The following is a 17,200-nucleotide window of genomic DNA, read 5'->3' as shown; positions in this document are numbered from 1 at the left end:
ATCGGGGTGAACCAGGATTCGAACCCACAATCATAGGTTTCTGGCGTGCCCAAGGGACGCAACTCTGCACAGCGAATCGCGGCTCTTTAGACGACTGGGCCACCCGTGCCCCCCAAAACGTCTGAAAAGATATATCGGGTTTAAAAGAGTTTGAATATTAGAGGTGTCACTCTGGCCACGGCTGCAATCCCGTATTGAGCGGACAGTGAGTGGTCACAGGTGTAGGGGCACTGGGCGAACCTTCTGAAATCGTTTAGGATTAGAACCTACCCACCAGGGCATTTTGTAGCTATTCAGTAAATTTCTCAGAACGTATCTTGTTAACCATCTAAATCTCAATTAGTGCTCCTCCCTTCTCGTGTTACCCCTGGCTCATATAGCCAGCGGGGTTAATGCAGATCAACAAGGGTTAAACCTAGGTCTTCGGAAAAACTGCTTGGTCACCCTATTTTAATGAGGTGGGATTGGGTTGAGGGCCGTCCCAGACACTCGACAACATTGGGTATACATTAGACTAGCATCTAGTCTTTGAAATTAATCATTTTACAGAAAAAAAAAGTTGTTAAATTATTTAATGAAATATAATAAAAAAGGATTCCCGATACTTTCTAGATTTTCAGAAACTGCGGTAATCTAGACTTGCCATCGTTTATAGACTTACACTGGATGTATTGGATATTTGTCTCAGGGTCTATATGACTACTGTAGGCATATATCTGGGCCCGTTTGAGTGCAGAAAATGCTGATAGGCCCCCATGCGTAAATCGTCGGTCACTCACAGTGAAGCACATTTGGTTATCCCGAGGAACGTTTATGCCACTCCTTCCTCGTATTACCGGTTGTCTCGAAGTTTAAGGAGATATAAGGAGTAAGGTGTAATTCAAGGTCAAGGTTGGAATCTCAAAGACATGTACCAGGTTAATAATAATATTCAAGTAAGAGAATATTTAAACCTTAAACTTAAACTGAAGAACAGCGTACAATCATAGGATGTATGGATTGAAAGTTTTATTCATCGAATCAATTATTTTAAATCTAAGCCGGAACCGATGATAAATAAAACAATAAAACCAGAATCATGGGTTAGGAGTCGGACAACCAAATATAATCTGTTTTCAGATGAACATTTGACTTGCCTTTGCATGTATTTGTGACGGATGACAGGGTATGCTCTCCTTTTCGCGGATACCTCGTATCACTACTTGATAGTGATTCATGCTTGTGATTTTGTGATTCACAAACGCATGCTCAAGATCTAGTCGGAATGTACAATGGAAGAGATTTCTTATTTTTGCGCTTTTTATTTAAGGAACAACTACAAGACCTAGGATTTAAATAAGAAACAACGAATTGTTACCGCGGTTTAGATTAAAAAAGTATTACAGTTATTACCTGTTAATGTTTTTCATGGATGTTCAATATTTGTTTAACTGTCCATTGTGGAGATGTATTTAATTCCTGCGGCAGTTTTTGTCATCGCGTGCACGTTGCGAGATATCCCGTGATGCTAGACTCCCATCACTGCCACAACGTGATATTATCGCCCAGTCGCCACCATTTTGTACCCCCGATTGGCTGCCACAGCGTTATAGAGAGAGTATTAGCACACAATGTGTCCTATCTAGTTTGTTAGAGAGGATGGAGCTCATTTTATGTACCCCGTGACCTATGAAATAAGTCTAACGAGCATCTATCACGAACAGTGTCGTTTGTCTCAGCAGTGCATCTACATATAGAAAATTCACCTATTCACGAAAGACTAATATCATTCTCTCTGAAAATCCGTCGATTCGGTAAAATCACTCCGAGTGGACGTCTGGTATGTCGTCGACCGCTGGTTCAAGCATGTCCACTTGGACACGCACGCTACCGCTAAACCGATATTGACATGCCTCTTCGGCCGATGGAGTAGGAATAACGGTTACCTCCCTTTGACAATCACCGATAGGCAACATACTGAACACACGAGTCTTTCATTTCAGATTGTTTGGAGAAATAGACGTGGAGGTAGATGACTAGATGTCTGGCAAGAGGTGATCAACGATAGACGTACAGTGTAGAATTAAATTGGTGAGTATCTATTTACGTTATCTCATGTTTATATATCTTTGTCACAAATGAATAATTGTTTAAATTTGAACTTTGTAATGGTGTGACCCCAAACCTGGCAGCAGGACTTTTCCAATTGGGTCTCCCTATACGTATGGCTCCTGGATCCATTAAAGAAAATTCAGTTCTGTGAACGACACAATTTAGTCTCCCATTGATAAGTATATACATTTTAAGGTATGTCTATATACTAAGCGACTCGGCACAAGCTAATGCACCTGTAGAAAAAGCAGATTTGAAGAACGGTGATTGAAAGCATCTTCCACTCGCCGTCCCATCTATTGGAACTACGTCACTTGATATTGATTAGATTATTGTAACCACTGGATATCTTCCCATTTAGAATTCTTATCGTTTGTTTGAATGGTGTAATCAACTTACCTGGATTGGAGCAAGTTCGGTTTAGCCATGAGGTCAGAAGGGGAGGTCAGTGTGTTGATAAGTGGTGTTGTGCTATAGATGATGTTTTTGTTTGTTTGTTTGTTGTTTAACGCCGCACTCAGCAATGTTCCAGCTTATGACGGCGGTCTGTAAATAATGGAGTCTGGATCAGAGAATCCAGTGATTTATATCATCGATCCACGCAATTGGGATACGATGACATGCACCAACCAAGTCAGCGAGCCTGACCACCCGATCCCGTTAGTTTCCTCTTACATTAAAACATTTGTTCGTCACTCCAAAGGCCCGGCTTTGATTCCTCGCATGGGTAAAATGTGCGATGTCCTCCACTGTGATATTGCTGGATTGTTGCTAAAAGTGGCACAAAACAATATTCATTCACTCTCTTTATAATTATGACAGAATTTTCCAGAATATTGAAAATGTGTTTACGGCAAGCATTGGTTGCTGAAGACCTATTCTCTATCCGGATCCTCACGGGTATATTAATGATGTATGGAGGCTGGATGATGTAGAGACGAGATAACCTATTTTGGGAGAGGGTTTTTGTATGGTGTGTAGATGATGTAGAGACGAGATAACCTATTTTTAGACAAGATTGCAAAAAAAGTTGTGATAACTTGTTCAAAATCCATTTTAATAATGAAATGTGTTTAAACACAAATAATATAGGAATATAGAATATGGTCTGTGCTTTGTATGAGATGACGACGACGACGACGATGATGACGATGATGATGGTACAGTTTTAGTTTCATCTTTGTATCTCATCATGGTAATAATGATGATAAATGTTGATAAACATGAAGTAATATGTCACCCCTTTCTCGTACAATAGCACTGATGATGATTGTGATGAAATAGTTGTATTTAGTATAATGGTAATGATGATAACGTTGATAGTGATGATATTGAGGACGACGACGATGACGACGATGGTGATGATGATGGTGAGGATGATGGTGAGGATGATGGTGAGGTTGATAATGCCTTGAATAAAGCTATCGTGGGAGAGGGAATGTCTTCAGAGATCCTATATACAATACGGCCCATGGCTTGTAAAATGAATCGTAATGAATCATATATTCAATATGATTTTTCACTATAATCATTGTCTGTTGGTGCAATGTATATCTTTTCAGCTTTTGGGAAATCACCTATTCAGATTTGTTATTTGTTTAAATAAGAAGTTTTAATATTTTACTTTACATTTGTAAAAACATCTTTCTGGAAGCATGTGAGTCGACTTTGTGTGTGTAATGCATGAATGACGAGGTTTGTCAGATTAAGAGACTTATCGCCTACCGAACCAAATATGGGCTACTAATGCTTATTAAAAGAGTTTTTAAATGTTCACCATGTTCATATAGCATGGCGATGACAGTACGTAAATATGAACTTTTATATTTTTCCATAAGGAACATTTACCATGGCTAGTCTGATGGATGATCATGTCACTGTCGTGTCAAACAGAACTGTCAGTCAAATATGTAACGTACATAATATGCCCCGCCCACAGTGCTCTGTGTTGTCACTCACACCTACAGGATATGGTGCTATAAATTGGTAATTTAGTAGTTATAAAGCTGATAAAAAAACGAGTATTTTAGTCGGACATCTTGCACATTTTGAGTATGATTGAAATGGGAAGTAGTTTTGGAAACACTACACCCCGTTTGATATAAGCGGACTATTATTGCTAGTTGCTAAGTAACCTGTGCGTGAATCATGACGTCATCGTGAAGGAAGTTCCAAATGAAAGAGACTTTCTTTTGATGCGAAAGGTTTCGAAAAACTATCAAGATTTTTGTTGTGATCGATTTTTCATGACTTCATTTGGAAATATAAAATAAAGCAATTTGTAAGTTATTTTTTTTTATTCGGGTCCTCGATTCTATTGAACTTGTGACTAATTGGTGAAATTAATAAATTTGAGGCTCGCGTTATGGGAATTATACGCCTGGGTTGACCGGGGTATGTTTTCTGGAGCTAATGAAATGTTCAAATAGTCTTTAGGTTTGATATTTTGCTGTTTTGGCTCTTTGTACTTCGAGATTCAAAGCTCGGGATTAAAAGGATACTGACTGCTGTGTGAAGTGGCAGGGGCGATTAAAAGGGCGTATCCATGCGTGTTTTGAGAACAAATTACTTTTATTTATTACGTTTATTACTTCAGATGGCAATTTGAAAAAAATGATATGTCTTAGAATTCAAAAGAAACTATGATTTTTCTTTTAAGACACGTTTGCTATGAAACATCTTACATAAATGAAACAGTCTGCCGACCGCAAGTATAACACGTGTCTGCCGTATTGATGAAATTATTGCCACTCGTTAAAACTTCAAAACAGATCAATAATGACTATGGATAACTATGCATTCGGGTGAATAAGTTATTCTTGCGTTGTATTACTGATTTTTAATGACAACCTCAAGTCATTCACTATTGTATAAAACGTCTCCTTGAATACAAAGCTCCTTGTCTTTGTGATCATTCTCTACACTTTGAAATTAAAGTGCTTGTTTTGTCGGTTGTAAACGGCCTAATTGTTCTTAACAGAACATTCGTAGGGGTACCCGTGTGACACTTAAAAACACGCTGACACTTTTTCAATTAGACTTAGGGGTAAATTTTGTATAACCCACCTGCATCTGGGAGCATAAATGGTGATGTAAAGTAATCTGGTTGAAAGATTGCATGTTGTCTGCATTCAGTGGCTCTTAATACGGACGAATGTACACGTTGCCAATAGACAGAGCACTGCATTAAAGTGATTTACGGAAGTTATTAAGAGAACTCACGTGTCACACAGTCGTCCAGGTAAGCACGTGGCTCTTTCATGCGCGCGCATACACACCGGCAGACGACCGGCCACGCGCTACTTGGTAAAAGGAGAAATACTTAGTATTCCGAAGATGTCTGGTGATAAAAAGTTTTCAAATGTTTTCAAAGCGACTAAAATCTTGTATCCGCCCATTAAACAGGCTTTGGAGAATTCGAGATGTGTATACAATCTAATTCAGCTGGTATCTCGTTAGGTCCGCACTCCACGTGAATAGCTTACATTTCCCGCCATTAGAGCAAAGCAGACGAGATTGGATAGACAGGATTGGAAGTAAGTTGGATGGTTTCCATTGTGTTCCCCCTCACCCCTCTCCCCTCCACCATTCCCCCTACCCTCGGGCGGGCTCCTGCCTCTAGGGTGCTTGAAGCTCGATCGGAGACGGTGGGGAAGTCATGAGACAGAAAAGTTGCCATTGGAAAGGTTTCTCCGTGCTTCTTTAGGAAAAAATAATGCTTGTTTGGTACATTTTTTTACATCGGGGATGAAAGTTGTAATTATGACCGTCGAATATGCCTGCAGCTCGTTGACTGCTTTAATTAGATCCTTGCCGTGGCAGGGACGTCGTGGTTGCCGGCCACAGCGTGATAAGTTTGGTTTGAGCAATATTTGCGCGATATTAGGTTGTTATTTTGTCCGCCTCTGGCTATTCCAGACACTGTCTCCGCCTTCTTTTCAATAACTCTCTCTCACTTGTCAATCAACACAGGTAGTTTTTCCTGCACCCCTAGCTTATTTAGATAATTTCGCCATCAGTTTACACAGATGAGCGTTTTGGCGGAGACGTTAAAATCGTTCAAGAGTTAAGTCCCCTTGTGGGGGGAAGGTGAAGGCCGGTAACTTTAATCTAATAGAAGCAATTTTACTTGTTCTATTGTCTTTTATCTACATGTTGTGAAAACGATCCAAACTTAAATTGGGAAATGTAGAGGTTCGTAAGCGCACCAAAATATGTTTAATTTAAACTTGTTGAAACTCCTCGAAAGACGTGACTCAAATGACTAGTATTCTTTTCGGTTGAATAAATAAAGTCTTGAAACAGATATAACACACGCATTCTCTCTCTCTCTCTCTCTCTCTCTCTCTCTCTCTCTCTCTCTCTCTCTCTCTCTCTCTCTCTCTCTCTCTCTCTCTCTCTCTCTCTCTCTCTCTCTCTCATCAATGGTGGTATCTCCCTCTCTCTCGTCCAGACAAATCTCTCCCTCGTGTCAACTTCACCTGTGATCCACGAACGAGCGACGACTAATTTAAGGCGATGTCTGACGCCGTCAGATCTCGGGTGTTGTCGGTCCCAGTCGGTCGCGGTCGGTAGTATTCGCTGAGGAATGCCTGAACAAACGCTCATCCATCTTTGATCTCAGCTATTTCATTAAAAATTATACCATACCACGACTGAATCAAAGGAAGTCGTCATGTGTGTGTCACCATAGCTCCGTAATTGATTTAATATTTTCTGGATATTTTGATTTTGAGGTGTTTTATTTTGTCACTTTGAATCTTGTTCCCTAGATTCGAGACCCACCGAGAGTGACAAGATATCAGAACAAATCACATCAGGGCTCTCTTTGATTTACAAGAACGCGCGGCTGGAAATGTCACAAATAGGATTGCGTTTGTTACTATGGTGATTAAGATTGAATATACGTACATATGTACCAGGAAAGACTGTATGGATAATACTTTATGCTTCCATATGCGAATGAAATCACATTTGGTATCTGTATATGCTACTCAAAAGAAGTTAAAGATCACACGATTAACTATAGCCTTATGACAGAATCAGGTGTTCTACCTTCTTTTGAGTAGTATATTTATCATCAGGCGAAAGATTGGACTATGGTGCTCTTTTTGTCAGAGAGACAGGGTCACAGTAAGAGTATCACTGGGGATCATATTGGATATATTTCAGATCTGTAGATCCGTCGGTGCTGTTCTTGTTCTGGCTCTGTCTTGGTCACGGACTTCCCGTAACGAAAGCGTTGGTAATTTCACGTGAAGATTCTTTCTGTAAAAGAATTGATCAACCATTCAGATGCAGAACAACGACCTCAAACCACGATGAAAGGATATTCTCACGCTAATGTATATGAGAATGCCACATTATTCGTTTAAAAACATAATTTGAAATACTGTTTTGGGCCGGTTAAAGTGTTCGCTCGTTGTGCCAAAAGATAGAACTAGAATACTGCTTAAAGTGACATAAATGTCTACTCGCTAAGGGAAATTGTTGGAGTATTTGGAAAATAAAATATGTTTTTGTGGATACAAAAACTACATGGCCCAAGTTTCTTCACAGTTTTTCAATTCATTGAAAAAAAAGGCTTCTCAAGTTTAATGATTTCTGTTGCCATGTTAATCAAGTATAGTTTCGTACATGTTGTTATACTAGTCCATTAGGCATTACAAGATTCTCGAGCCTCACGACGAGACGCTATCCACTACTCTATAGTTGCTTGCTTCTCGGCGCCGTTCAGCTCTGGAGCAATGAGTTGTCTACAGGAAAAGATTCGTCAGGAATCCACGTGGCCACTGGAGCTTTCACAACCGGAACTTGGCGATATTTTCGTTTCAAAGTAAATTACAAACTAAACCGCCGCAGCACGCCACGTACATCTTCAGCCATTGGTCTCCACAATGGAACGTACACAGTCGTTGTCGTGGTAGTTTAATGAATGTATTTCATTTGGTATTTATCTCCGAACTCCGTCCTCTCTTCCAGACTGATAGTCTGGTGATGCGATTCTACCTGTCTATCTATTGTTATAGTGTGCATTAACTCGCAGATAGCAACAACCCGGAGGTTTTGTATTTCCTCTATTGTTAAATCGCACGGCTCCATACCCTATTGTAGGGATACGATATTGATTTGGATGGCCATTGACAGGTCTACTGTTTGTGAAAAGTTACTGAGACTTGGCAGTGTATTACTTGAGCAAATGCGTATAAAGTGTATTTGAATTGTGAATAATGTTCATTGACCAACCATATATTGTCTAAGTGGTCACATGACTATAAAGCGACGCTGCGTGCGTGCGTGCGTGCGTGCGTGATTGTACTAGTCCGAACTAATGCCGGTTTTATATCAGATACTCAGATATCATGCCTCAGTTTAACATGGAGACCCCACTCAGACTTCTGGTCTGAGTCGACAAATCTTTGTTTTATCGAGCGCCAGGAAGGATAACAACAAGTACCATCTTTTAACGTCTTATGGCATGACGAGGTCGGGGATCGACCCACCGACCTTCTGCTCGCTAGGCAGACGCTCTTCCACTACAACAAGGATGTAGTCCATGTCCTTTAGAATTTGTGAACAGCCTGGTATTTGGTCTTTTCTTGTTGATGGTCATTCTGCTTGTACGGCTGGTAACTGTTGTTTTTTTCACAAACCCGTTCGTAAAATGGTACGTACCGTTGAGACACATTGCATGTTTTCAATGGGTCATTGGTGTGTACATAGGCATGGATGGCCCACCCGTTCAAGGCGGAGCAGTTCGGAACAAATCCGTTTGTAAAATGGTACGTACCGTTGAGACGAATTGCATGTTTTCAATGGGTCATTGGTGTGTACATAGGCATGGGTGGCCCACCCGTTCAAGGCGGAGCAGTTCGGAACAAACCCGTTCGTAACATGGTACGTACCGTTGAGACGAATTGCATGTTTTCAATGGGTCATTGGTGTGTACATATGCATGGGTGGCCCACCCGTTCAAGGCAGGAGTTCGTTGTGCAAAGTTGAGTTCCTTAGGCCTGCCAGAAACCTATGATCGTGGTGGGTTTGAATTCAAGATTCGTCTTCATTATGTTACTGGGTGTATCAGCACCATACCCGTGCTCGTCGGTTTAATCAGGAACTTTAAGACCTGCACCACGGGCTTTCCCCCATTATGCCTGGAATACTGTTCAAAGCGGCGTTAAATCCAACTCACCCATTAGTGTACAAACTGACAGGATCCTCGTCCGATAGATGGAGACGTTAAGAATCAAACTGCTCCATCTGTGGTGATGCGCAAACGCACAACCCAATACGCTAACCCAAAACCAAAGCCATGGAACGAGTCATATTTTCAAAAGCGGATTCCTTTTTTTTCATGAGAACCTCATTACAGATGTGTCCGTGTTCGGCCTATTTCCCCTTTCCGATGTCCAAATCAGTGCCCAAACCATCCCATCTTCGCACCAGCGTTTCTGGGTCCGCCAGATGACTAACTGACTCGGAGTATGGTAAAAGGCTGTTCTGTTTGTCACTCATAAAATTACCGTCAGTCCTTGCCAATTCTGACTTCAATTTCCCTGTTTTTAAAAGTCGTCTGCTTCATACAGCTCCTCCCCGTTAATTAGTCCAACAATTACCGCCTAAACCCTCTTTGTAACCCAAACGACACGGCCGTCATTACGGGGCCAGGCCTTCAATAACGTCGCCCTCGATGGTGAATTAATGGACTCGGGAACTAATTTCTTCCGCGGAGTCGACCAAATAACATGTCACGTGACAATGTCAAATCAGAAGGGAGGTTGGAGCTGGGACTGGAAGCGAAGCACGAGTTTTGAGAAATATGAAAGTTGGCAATTGTAATTAGCAAACATTAATGCACGGTGGTTAGATAGAAGGGCCTCATCTGTGTAGCGAAGGTTGGCGTTGCTGGGTGCCGTTATGCGCTATCGAAGTCACTGGTTATGTTATCGACAGTGGTATAGACAACGAATCTATCATCTTAGACATCGATGGAAGTTCATTTAAATCATGACCGAATTTGAAAGGCCATTTTGCTACAATCTTAATTCAATCGTACAATTCTCCCTTCTATACATGTATTTAAACTTAAAAGATAGATGGAAAAATCGGTACATGTCTGACGTATTCACTATTTGTTTGTTTTATAAATACAAAGTCCTTATCATCATTTTGTCTATGAGAAAATGCATTCCTGGCTTACAAGAGAAGTCCTCGCTTATATGATGGAGAATCAATCAGTTTGAAATAAGTCTGCATGCAGCCTTAAAAACGGGATACTGTGGTATCTCTCTATAGCATTATCATGTAATGCACATTATACGGGAACATTTTAGGGAGCCTGAAAAATGGAGGTTGGTACCGATGTTTTTTATAGTCAGATATCCATATTTTAACTAATTAACCAGTAGTAATGGAAAAAAAGATACATGTATCCCTTGAATGCCTGAAGAGTATTATTGCTAAACAGTTCACCTTTATGGAATCAATTTACAGAGCAACCCCCTTATTGCGGAATCTCTGTTATCTGGGCGATTACGTTTGGGAACGTCTAAATACAATTAGGGTGGTGGGATAGCCAAGCGGTAAAAGCGATCGTTCGTCACACTGAAGGCCCGGTTTCGATTCTGACAACGGGACAAAGCGTGCAGCCCATTTCTGGTTTCCACAAAGTGATATTGCTGGAATATTTCTAAAAGCAGGGTAAAACCATGCTCACTCACAGTATTACTCTCATACCTACCACTTCCGATTCCTTTCGTGAATACGGGTTAGAACAGGTCTTCAGCAACCCATGCTTGTCGTAAGAGGCGACTAACGGTATAGGGTGGTCAGGCTCGCTGACTTGGTTGATGCATGCCATCTTATCCCAATTGCGTAGATCGATGCGCATGATGTCATTCACTGGATTGTTTGGTCCAGACTCGATTATTTACAGACCGCCGTCATACAGCTGGAGTATTGCCGAGTGCGGCGTTATACAACAAAAAAAACCTCTCATGATTCTTCTTAACGCGGGCGTCTTTTAGCGCTGTATGATATGATATAAAACTCGAACTTACGATCGTTTCAGGACTTAACCCCAAATCATTCTCCAAAGACTGGTAAATGTTAATGTCTTTATGTCTTGTCAAATACATTTACCTATTTCCTCAAAATCACCAACAGAGCAATTCAGGACAAGTGGCCATTTACAACACATGCAATCGGAACATTAATTACAAAGCCAACAAGGACACCTTAATTGCATACACCAATTCCACCAGGCAGCCTCTTTGAAATTTAGTTAACAATGTTACACTAGCGTTTCTACGATAACTTATTGTTGGAGGGTTTTATTTGAATGCCTCAACACCTGTTCCATGGTGTCTTGGCCACGCACCATCTTGTTAGCACAACGTTCCAACGTGTTCATTGCTTACATACTGACAGCAAGGCCGACAGGTGGCGTTGCCACCGCTCGTGCCTGTCCGTCACTTTGACGGGCCGCCGTAAATGTACGAAATAACCCGAGAGTGTTGATTTACGAGAATTGCTGTAGTGTTCGTCGTTTGCCTCTCCTGCTGAGTGACATGGTACAGTTATGAATGAGTTAATCTCCCGATCGTTATGCGGCTGTGTAATGTATGTAAACACCGCGGACATAGATTTATGACATTTTGACGATTACCCACACGTGATTTGACGAGTTATACCGAGTACTACGGAACACGTTTTTATCAACGAGGGAAGTTAGTGCCAGCCAGGTGGGTTGTTATAGACCCTTTTGGGGATTCCCGGTTGGAACTGATCCCCCGCAACCTGTGCTTGTGGACTTTGTGGATTATCGAATCCTACCTCGACGACATGGGGCACTGTTCGTGATATCAATCACTTGTCTGATCCAGACACCACTAAGTACAGGCCTCAAGCTGGAATGTTGCTGACTGCGGCGTTAAACAACTTTTATTGAATCTGTTCCAAAGTCACTGTGCGGCAAAAGCTCCAATTGTTGAACTGGAAATTGAAATTTCAGCATATGAGTCTCATCATTGCGACACCCGAAGACATTTACATTTTGTGAAACACCATCCTCGATTATCTAGGGTATATTATTTCCATTCTGTTTTAAGTACCCTGGTCCTTTTGACCACACTTATTCGTTTTGAGTTCGATTCAAAGAGAGATGGATGTTGTGCCGCCAGTTTCTTCATGAACCACTGGTAGCAAATAGGCCCGGGGCATTTATCCAGACTGTTAAAACCCATGGGCTGGTGCATGCAGTCCAGGGATCATTATAGGGAATGATCATGGATTCGAACCCAGGATCATTGGATGCTGACGTTACAGTCAGTATAGCGGCTTGCGCCACCACTGGGCCGTCGACAGGAAACGTCTCAAGAAAGACTGGTAAACATCCATTCAGAAGCCACTTAATTTTCAATGGTCTCGTAGTATACCGACTCAGGCTCAATGAATTCCTCATAACAAGGCCGTTTCCGTGAATCAATAACATTCCAGGACAAGCTTGGTCAAGCATCTCGGTTTTCTGCTTCTATTCACTGGCACGCATTAAAGGTAGCCATCAGATGCTTGTACAAAGCGCTGAGACACCATACCGTAGTTTAATATGAATATCCCACTCAGACACATTATACTCACTCCGAACCGGCCAGTCCTTGTTTTGTCCCCTTAATGCCGAGCGCCAAGCAGGGTTAACAACGAGTACCAACGTCTTGGTTTGACGCGGCCGGGAATCGAACGACCGACATTCCGCCCGGGAATCGAACCACTGACACCATTAGATTCCAGTTAAGGTTTGTTGCAGGTTTCCCGACGGTCAACCGACCAAAATGGGAAAACAGTACACGTCTTATCGCGACAAATTGGATAGTGGAGTGGTTAATGCGTTTATTTGTCACACTGTGGTTCCGGGTTCGTTTTCCAATATTTCCAGTTTCTAAGGCCTTGTAATAATGTCCTAAACGACCTAAAATATGTTTCCCCGCCCCCTCTTTCACATTACGAGTCATCATGCCAAGTTCGACATATGCAAATATTACAGTCACTACAGTAAAGTACGGTTATAACGAACTCAAGGGGACTACTAATTATAGTTCGTTATAACCGTAGTTCGTTTTAAGGATATATACAGCATAACTACAGCAAATAGTCGGGACCAAAAAAGTAAGTTCGTTATATCCGTCAGTTCGTTATAAGCGTGTTCGTTATAACCGTAGTTTACTGTATTTGTAAAAATGGTAAAAAAATGAACACGCCTGTACTGAGGTAACCGTTATTCATCGTGTTTATATACACGGTTCACTTCAAGGACATTGTGGATTAAAGCACAGGTAACTCATTGTTCATGGAAACGAAGGTAGGACTGGAGTAGTGTGCTGCCTCATCAGCTCAAGTGGGATGTCTTCACGCAACGTTGGGTCCGAGTTCTCTGCGACGGATACCAATCAATGTTCCTGCTGAAGCAGCCCCAGTTACATCTACCTGAGCACATCACACTGCTATGGATAAGGTGCGTTCTGACGTCAAGTGTCTTGACGAGGACCCAGATCGAACAGCTCAATATAGAATGACCTTCACGACCTTATATCAGCGTTAAGGGTCATATTAGTTGATCAGCCTGCTTGCAGATCTTGCGATTAATCCTCCATTGAAAAGCCTCGTAAGTCCATTACATTGCCTTTGAATTTGGCAAATATTAAAATACAAGAAATGGCGTAATTGTGATGTAATATGGCCGATATTAAAATCTTCAATATTGAAGAAGCCCTATAAGAGAGCATCGGGCTGTGATCACCTTAACCTTATGTTGTTTGCGGGCTTGATAATGTGCTTGTGAGGACGGGCCCGTGATCTCGGGACCAGAGTAGCGTTCTTAGAAGCACCGTGTCCTTCCGCCCTCCAGCTTAACAGTCCCGTGATCCAAGTTAGGCACGAGATCAGGAGCTCTTTCCTCGTGGACGTAATCAATATATGCAGGTAAGAGTTGTCGAAGCGCAAAATCACTTTTGTGGCTTTCTGAGGTTGTTCTATATTACTGCTGGAGTATTAACGTTAGGATGAGGGAGGAGAACGCTGCCTCTGGCAGCGACATTATCAAGCAGAAAACTACTAATGAAGGCCTATATTGATTTCACTTAGGCCCCCGTAATGCCTTATCCAGTTAGCTGGTGAGAATACCTTAGGGGGGTAAGGGGATGGGGACATGGGAAGACTCCATCAGCCAATCAGATTTCGTCTTGATTCCTGTGCGCTCAGAGGCGCTAGGGGCACTGTCAACTTCCATCGATATTGCAGATAATCTTCTCTTCTGTCTTAGAGTTTGGGAGGTTTACTATAGAGCAAGCGGGGTTCTCTGAACATGCTATGTACATGATGCTATTTAATTCCGGTATGTGATTCAATGCTGTCCAATACAAATAAAACATTTGTAAGGTTCATTTCAATCTTCTATCCGATAACGTCACCCATTTAATGACATTTTGGATTGAAATGAAATTGGATTTAGAATGAAAAGATAGTTTGACGTCTTTCGAAATGTCGACAATTCCTTTTAATATTTTATAACAAGAATGGGGTGAACGAATACATCATATCTTTACGACATCGCGGGGAATATTTGTGTACGCTTCTGAAGCTGATAAAGTAATCGGTAAATGTAATCACCTATCTGTCAGTCATTGAAAGGGCCTCGTTGCTTGATATTTCATATCAATTAGCTTCACTAAAGGCCATGAATGTCGACAGTATGCCACTGCTCCTGCTATCTTGGATGTTTTGCTCTCTCTCTCTCTCTCTCTCTCTCTCTCTCTCTCTCTCTCTCTCTCTCTCTCTCTCTCATTTTCTGTTTCTTTTCTCAAGTTTCGTGGTACAGTGGTACAACGTCTTGTCATCTCTCTGCCTCTCATTTTATTCCTCCTCTCTTTGTCTCACCTTTATCCTTATCACCTTCTTAGTCCTTTCCCTCCACACAAACGTTCCTTCTCAGGCTCGGCTCGTCTTCATGTGTTGCAGCCGAGCATGCTGTTTGTTCCTGTCATCACTGCCTGTACCTAAGGCGGTTGTGATGGTTTTTAATGTGCGACCAGCATTGGATGTCGCGGACAGTTATCTTCTAGATCTTTAATCTATGCAACCATTCCCATCACGCTAGACAATATCGACTTTATAGATTAATTTATCGAAATGAAATCATAAACCCATTCCAGACGGCATGAGTTTAGTCCGATGTGTGGGAATATTTCATTCTAAGCAGCATTTCTGTGAACAGAGGCAGATGGTCTGAAACCGTAGCTTCCCGCTTGAACGATGGGGGTACTCAAGAAAGTATTACTGATCTCAATAATGTACAAATAAATGTTCCATCAATATCAGGTCGTTGATGTAAAATCCGCACCATAACGTTATTTCACGCGAGTCGCAATAAGAAATAACCTTGACCTTTGACGTTCTGTGATGAAAATAACCGATGTCCTTGACCTTCTTTGTTGCAAAGTAACTAGTCCCCATCCCAACATGTCAATGACAACATGGCGTTGATTATTAATCTGCATCCCAGATTAAAGACCACCAATCGGTCGTCCTTTAGGCGAGTCGTCATTTGAAATTCATCTGTAATTTTACAAGGTATGAATAAGGTTATCATGGCTGATTGGGCAGAAGGCAATCGTGGTCAGATTTGTTCTTCATTACGCAAGTCTCTCATTCCCTCCCCCTTCCTCATCACCACCCCCGCTCCTCATCCTCTCATCCCTCCCCGAACCTCTCCCCTCGTACGCGTAATAGTATGCGTCAGCTCTCCTTCAGCTCGACGAAGGCTATTCCCTCCATTACATCCAACAAGCAATGCCTAGAAGTTTTGTTTCGGCCAAAAAAATACGGGTCTGAGATTTGGCAGATGGCGCTGCGAACAGAAGCGGAGGAAGAGACCGACAGAGTTACACAAGTTCCGCACTAATTAACCCCCAGCTCCGACAAATAACGCCGAACGGCGATTTGCTCTTCCCACATGTCTTCGGGAGAGAATCACCACGGGGGGTATATTTCACGTGAAAGGGGGGATATCTCTCGACCAATCAGGTGTCCGAAGTTTTCAGGCAGTGAAATGGACCTGAACTAAGCCATTCCGACTGCCTATGAGAAAGCTTGCTGCCTATAGCTCCGCTAATGTAGTCCTGGAAGCGTAATTTCAGGAATTAGACCTGATTATGTGGTATTAGTTCGATTAGGAGCTTGAGAATTCACTTGTACGTAGCCCCGTCCTATGAATGGCAAGGCGGCCCATCAAGCTGCCTCGGTGGATCTTTACAAAGCAGCGTTCATGGGCGGGTGGACTGCGCCTTCTACCCACCATTGTGTCGTACTGGGTCAGAGAGTAGGGCAGGGCCTGCTCTCTGGTGATAATTTTGCCACCAATTTATGCTGTCATCAGAATGCGTTAACCATAGACTTACGCATGACGATAATAGACATGTGTGGTGTCTTTCAGCTCTAATGTCAAGACTGAAATTTTGCTATTTTTTTAGTGTCGCGAATGGATGCTGTACTATGTTGACGGGATCATCAATAGATATCTGTACCTTTCTTCAAGTGATTTTTTTTATATTTAGTCTTCTGAAATTGTGATAGCTGGTAAATAGAGACAAGATTTTGTGTTGGGACATTATTTTACCAGGTTGGACATTGCGTGCCTGTATATTATTTGGGCAATGGGTTTTCGGATATCGTGTTGAATCAAACAATCAAACGCAGCACGTTTGCGATAATGTCACGCCTGACCTATATATGTATATATAAAAAATATGCCCCCATATGACACGTTTTGATAGCCCGTGGAGCGTGGCGCTTTAAATCCCTGCCAATTTGACTCAATCAGTATGTACTTTGCCTAAGGCAGTAGCGGCTCTAATAAGACTCCTGTTACTCGTGTTGGTTCCTCCCGCTCCCATTTGTTCGCAAATCCCCTCACCCCCCTCACATGCGACCCCCCTCCTCCACCCCCTAGAACCATGACGTCTTAGGTGAAGCAGTCCTCCTATCCAACCAGGTCCAACGTGACCGACGTAAGTGTATGCTAACGGCGCGTCAAGAGGCGCCGGGATAGTACAGTACA

The 17,200-nt window shown here is 42.1% G+C and overlaps 1 protein-coding gene across 7 annotated transcripts in view; it reads left to right on the top strand.

Moving 5' to 3' along the window:
* Positions 1 to 17,200, top strand: part of LOC139465684 (frizzled-5-like) — a 202,529-nt gene that overhangs the window by 161,863 nt on the left and 23,466 nt on the right. For all 7 annotated transcript variants that reach the window (XM_071247461.1, XM_071247460.1, XM_071247462.1 and 4 more), the window contains one exon: positions 1,983 to 2,070. The gene's annotated coding sequence lies outside the window, so the exon portion shown is untranslated. The remainder of the gene's footprint in view (positions 1 to 1,982; positions 2,071 to 17,200) is intronic.

This window comes from Haliotis cracherodii, unplaced genomic scaffold (assembly GCF_022045235.1).
Source record: "Haliotis cracherodii isolate W230 unplaced genomic scaffold, xgHalCrac1.p SCAF_18, whole genome shotgun sequence".
NCBI classification, from domain to species: domain Eukaryota; kingdom Metazoa; phylum Mollusca; class Gastropoda; order Lepetellida; family Haliotidae; genus Haliotis; species Haliotis cracherodii.
This window is presented reverse-complemented; position numbering and strand designations above follow the sequence as displayed.